This window comes from Hyaena hyaena, unplaced genomic scaffold, assembly GCF_003009895.1.
Source record: "Hyaena hyaena isolate Hyena2069 unplaced genomic scaffold, ASM300989v1 scaffold_36, whole genome shotgun sequence".
Classification (NCBI taxonomy): domain Eukaryota; kingdom Metazoa; phylum Chordata; class Mammalia; order Carnivora; family Hyaenidae; genus Hyaena; species Hyaena hyaena.
The window spans coordinates 813,542-819,797 of NW_024080668.1; positions in this window are offsets into that span (position 1 = coordinate 813,542).

Sequence of the window (6,256 nt, forward strand, 5' to 3'; positions counted from 1 at the left end):
TTCTTTCACTTCGTCATGTGCGTGTAAGTTTCCTCCATGTCTATTCATGGCTTGATAGTTCATTTCTTGTTAGCACTGAGCAACATTCCATTGTCTGGATGTCCCGCCATTTACTTACCCTTTCACCTACTGAACGATGTCTTGGTTATTTATGGTTTTGGCAATTATGAATAAAGCTGTTGTGAACATATGGGGCGCCTGCGTGGCTGACTTGATTTCGGCTCAGGTCATGATCTCAGTGTTCATGAGATGGAACCCATGTTGGGCTCTGCACTGACAGTGTGGAGTCTGCTTGAGATTCTCTCTCTCTCCCTCTCTCTTTCTACCTCTCCCCTGCTCATGCACTCTGTTTCTTTCTCTCTCTCTCAAAGTAAATAAACTTTAAAAAAAAAACTGCTGTAAACATCAATGTGCAGATAATTGTGTGGACACGTTTTCAGTATGTCTGGGCAGAGACCAAGGTGAATTGTTGTTGCCATTATGATTTTTTAATGATGAAAGAGACTTGATGAGGTTCCAGGCTATTGGGAAGGACCCAGTAGAAAATAAGATGCTGAAAGCCAAGGATGGCAGGGATACTGATAGAGATACTGAGCTCCTGAGCAAGGACCCCAGGGCTTAGTGCAGTGATCATTCTTAGACAGGAGGAATGATTCCTTTTTGGTTGTAGTTGAAGGGAAAGAGGAAGGGAGAGGAGTCGATGTAGGAAGAAAGGCCAGTGAGTTGGCATGAAGTTGAGAGAGTTCTCCCTAGCGGCTTCTATTTTCTGGGTGAAATCAGAGGTAATGTCTTGAGGGTTTCAGAGGCATGGTGGAGGCTTGGAAGAGCAGTTCTGGAGAAGGGCCTGTCACCCTGGAAATATTCCAGGCTGGCTAGCTTTTTGGAGCCCACTTGAGACTGGCGGCTGTGACTGGCTGTGGCCCTGGTCTCTCATAGCCCTTGAAACTCAGGGGTAGGCACGAGAAGGTGGACATTGGATTGTTTTAGGGTAGCTTTGCCAGACTGGTACATGGAGCTCCTAATATTGGCAAGAGTGTAGTTGAAGGGATGGCTTCTTTAAGGCTTTCTTTGCTTATTTTCTTGCTTTTTGACTCTGTTTTTTGATAGAGCCAGTGACTGGGTGACTGAAGAGAGGCTAGTGAGAGACCGACACATGTCTGAAAATATCTTGGGTCAGTTTACTGGACTTTCCATATATTGAAGCACTCCCAAAATGCTGCTTATATATTTCAGGACTTGGCAATTTAACAGCTTACATAAATCAACACTAACTGACAATTTTTTGTGGCCCAGTGCCAGTGCCTGAAAATATTAAAGTGAATATTAAGAACTTCTTTGTTCCAGAAGTGTATAGTGTCGTGGGAGTAACAGATAAGTAATCATATGAAGAAATTATAATGTGTTAGGTCCAAAGATAAAGACCTTTCCCTGGTGCTCCTGGGGAAGGCTGGATGCTGATTCAGCCCTTTCCTCACTGCGCTGGACTAGCCACAGGCAGAAGAACGCTGAGCTTTGCCTTTCTGGTCAGAGGGAGGCCCTGGAGAGCAGCAGGTCGGGGCCTGGCTGGAGTTCTGCTTTCCTGCCCGGATGTTGGGGCCAAGCTGTGAGCAGGGGGGGATGCCAGCTTTCCCCAGGGGGCTCTGGAAGCTGCAGGGGTGAAGCTCAGCTTGGCTGCCTGAGCGCCGCAGCGTGGATTTTCCATGGTAGGGAGCCCAGCAGGAGCAATATCGAACTTTGGCAGATTGCGTTCTGCATCGGAGCTCAGGGGTTCGCTGCAAAGTCTCACCCAGCAAGGGGTCTGTCAGGGCAGTGTCGTCAGGGAGGGGCTTCTGGACTGGTCTTCTCAACCATAAAGCTTTGGATGCATCCTCTCAGCTCACATCTCAGTGGAGTCTTCAGGGGCTGTGTGACTTTTTGGAATGGACGCTCAGTAAGGTTGGGAGGCAGCACATTCCGAGGCCTCGTGTGGGCTTCATTCTTGCCATCTGACAAGGGAATGGTGTCGACAGAGATAATAGTAATGATCATAGCAACAAATACTATTACGACTACTATTGACGTTTATTAACTTCTTGCTTAATGACACGGATTTGCTGTTTAATCGCTACGACAGGCTATCACGTAGACATTAGGGACCCCGTTTTAAAGATAATGACTCAAGGTTTGAAGAGGCCGAGCAACTTGCTTGGGATCGTCCACCTGGGGATGACAGGGCTGGCACACAACCTGGGTGTGTTGGACTTCAAAGCCCACGCTCTTCACCACGACTGCCCCCTGCCCCAGAGACGTTTTACATCTGTGCATGGCTTTCCAGTATTCCAGTCACCTTTCCCTCCGTTAGCTCACCTTAACTTCAGAGTTCTCCTGCGGAGCAAGCAGAGCAGGTATTATTGGCCCATACCACAGATGTGGAGACTGAGGCTAGCTGACTAGACCTGTAGCGGTTGGCTGGTTTTTAGCTGGGCCTCTAACTGGTGTTTGCTCGTCTCTGTCTGTCCCAGTCTGGCTGCATGGTTCAGTCTCCCTCATAGGACAGGGAAGATGAGAGTGCCTGTCCTTGGAGGAGCCTGAACGCCTTTGGAGATAGCCCGAACCACACAGCGGGGAGGAAGCAGCCCCGAGCTGGGGGTGTGCTTCCAGTACCTACAGTTGTTAAGGTAGCTGTCAGGTGGCCCAGTCATCGATTTTGAAAGACGGGGCTGCTGAGGTCCGGGTCTGGGATTACCGGCTGCATAGACCGTATGGCTGGTCTCAGACGGAAGCCGATCCAGCAAAGGCTTATCTGAGCCTGGCTTGTTTGCCTTCTGATGTACCCCTCAGTCGCCCACGGTTCTTGGTGCCCTGTGGCTCTCCTTCTGCATCTTCTTCTTCCTCATTGAGAATGATAGCCTCTCACACTTGGGCAGCACTCCACACTTGGCAGAGTGTGCAAACATAATTTTTGCACATGTGATCTTATTGGTTTCCCATAGTAGCCATGAAGAAAGCCAGGGAAGACATTTTATAAATCGTTACTAGAGGGCGCAGATGATTTTTTCTTTCTTTTTTTTTTAATGTTTATTTTTGAGAGAGAGAGAGAGTGAGTGAGCAGAGGAGTGACAGAGAGAGAGTGAGACACAGAATCCAAAGTAGGATCCAGGCTCTGAGCTGTCAGCACAGATCCTGATGTGGGGCTCAAACCCACGAACTGTGAAATCATGACCTGAGCCAAACTGGGACGCTTAACCAACTGGGCCACTCAGGCATCTCTCAAATGACTTTTTCAAAATATACAGGTATTAAGTGGTAGAACAAAGACTCAAACATAACCCTATAGCTCTAAAGTCTATGGTCTTTTTACTGCCCTTAGTGATTTCCAGAAATCCATCTACTCTGCCTCCCATCTCCTCAGGGCTTCAACATTCTCAAGCTAATATATTACTTCTACTGCTATGTTTTAAGAAGATTCTGGTGATAAAAATGCTTAAATGCTTAAAATTTGGTGGAAATTCCTGGGGAAGGTGAGTTACCTGGCCCTGGAAACCTTTTACCAATGCCCTTCAGACTCAGACCAGTAGGTGTATCCACACTTTGTTGTTGCTGTGGCCATTCTCCAGATGTCTCATTGTTTTACCAAAAGACCCTATCACATGCCAGGGCACACGATTGCTCATCAGTGCAAATGCACACTCACTGCTCTGCCAATGTCGTACTCTACCTTTGGTGAGTGAGAGGCTCCACCTTCTAACAGGAGAAGCACTGTAGTTATTAGTTTATCATTTCAAAGAACTACTTCTGGCAACTGGATGGCTATACTTACTCTTCATGGGTGAGTCAGCCAAGGCAAGAGACTTTGAGGATGAATGGATGGGCATAAAAATTACGTTAGAAATTTTACAGGTAGAATGAACCACAGAGATATCGGTCTGACCCTCTTCTTTTATAGATGTATGTATCCACTGGGATACCTCTGGCTGCCAGTAACAAAGCACCTACCAGCCAGATCTTACATCATAAGGACACGTGACATCTGCTTGACGAGAAGTCTGGAGAACGGCGTAGTCTAGGTTATTTCATTGGTTCCAAAGATGCGGGCCCCTTCAGTCCTTACCCTTCTGTCATATCTGTACATGAAATGTATTCCCTTACACTTGCAAGATATCTGCTTCAGTTCCAAGCACCTTTTACAGAAGGTCTAAAGAGGAATCAAGAAGATATTTGGGGGGTGGTGAGAGAGTGTTTTCCTCTTCTGTCTCTTTTTTTTTTTTTTTAAAGTTAAGACTTTATTTTTTATCTTTATTTTTGAGAGAGTGTGCACGCATGTGCCCGAGAGGGGGAGGGGCACAGAGAGGGAGACACAGAATCTGAAGCAGGCTCCAGGCTCTGCACTGTCAGCACAGAGCCCAACGTGGGGCTCAAACCTGAGAACTGGAAGATCATGACTGAGCCAAAGTCAGACGCTTAACCAACTAAGCCACCCAGGTGCCCCAAGACTTCATTTCTTGAAGAGCAGGTTTATTGTCTGACCCACATGTGCACAGTCTCTTTCATTCTCAGTCACTCACCAGAGGGGAACATTCATTACAGTAGATAAACGTATAGGGGCTCCTGGGTGGCTCAGTTGGGTGTCCAGTTTCAGGTCAGGTCATGATTTCACAATTTGTTGTTTTGAATTCTGCATGGGGGCTCTGTGCTGACAGCTCGGAGATTGGAGCCTGCTTTGGATTCTGTGTCTTCCTCTCTCTCTCTGCCCCTCTTGCACTCAGTCTCTCTCTCTCTCTCAAAAATAAATAAACATTTAAAAAATTAAAAAGAAAACATACATTATGATATCACTATCACCCAAAGACCATAGTTTACCTTACAGTTCACTCTTAGAATGTTGTACATGCTATGGACTTAGACAAATGTATAAAGACACGCATCCATCATTATGGTATCATACAGAGTATTTTCACCGCTGTAAAAATCCTCTGTGTTCAGCCCATTTTTCCCTCTCTTGCCCTCCAACCCCTTGCAACTAGTGATCTTTTTATTTTCTCCATAGTTTTGCCTTTTCTAGAATGTCATATTGTTGGCATCATACAATATGTATCCTTTTTAGGTTGGCTTCTTTCACTTAGTAATAGGCCTTTCAAGTTCCTCTGTCTTTTCATGGCTTGACAGCTCTCTTTAGTGCTGAATAACATTCCATTGTCTGTTTGTACCACAGTTTATTTATCTGTTCACCTACTGAAGGTCATCTTGCTTCCTTCCAAGTTTTCACAATTATGAACAAAGACGCTTATAACATCCGTGTGCAGGTTTTTCTGTGGACATAACTTTTCAACTCCTTTGGGTAAATACCAAGGAATGTGATTGCTGGATTGCATGTTTTATATGTTTAGTTTAGAAGAAACCGCCAAACCGTCTTCCAAATGCCGTACCATTTTGCATTCCCACCAGCAATGAATGAGGGTTCCTGTTGCTCCACGTGTTCTTCCACGCTTGGCATTGTCAATATTCAGATTTTGGCCATTCCGATAGGCATATAGTGGCCTCTCGTTGTTTTAACTTGCATTTCCCTGAAGACATATGATGCGGAGCACGTTTCCATAGGGTATTTGCCATCCGCATATCTCCTTTGGTGAGGTGTCTGTTAAGGTCTTTGGCTCATTTTTAAATTGCGCTATTGTTTTTCTTATTGTTGGGTTTTAAGAGTTCTTTGTATATTTTGAGTCACAGTCCTATATCTGATTATCGCTGTTTCTCAAGGCTGAAACTCTTATCCAGAATCCCCTCAGCCAATTGCCCCATAGATCTCATACAACCTTGAGTGCACAGAAGGCTAGGGCGGTATGAATTCAGCATTTGTAGCCTCTGTAGTAGGAAGCAATCAGAGAGAAGGGGGTCTGAAATGCCTAGCGAGTGCCCAATAGCTGGTACCTAACCAATGGATATGCTGTCATTTTGAGAAACAGTGGGACTTCTCTAAAGTCACATAGCCTGTGGGAGCTAGGACTAAAATCTACATTGTCATTCAGGTATCCAAAACAGGCAATTGAGTGTTTGGAGAGGAACTCGTATATTAGTTCATCTCTTCTTCTGTTCTGATCCGTAGAGATCACATGTCCTTGCTTTTGGCTGATCAAGATCTCAGAGCTGTAATTTGGAGACTGATTCTTGGTAGAGCAAGGTGGCCTTGGTGGCCAAGGGACTATCAATTTTTCCTTTTGTCTCTTAGCTTGTGGGCAGATACCTGGTTGGTTGTCTGGCCATCACAGAAAATGCTGATGTT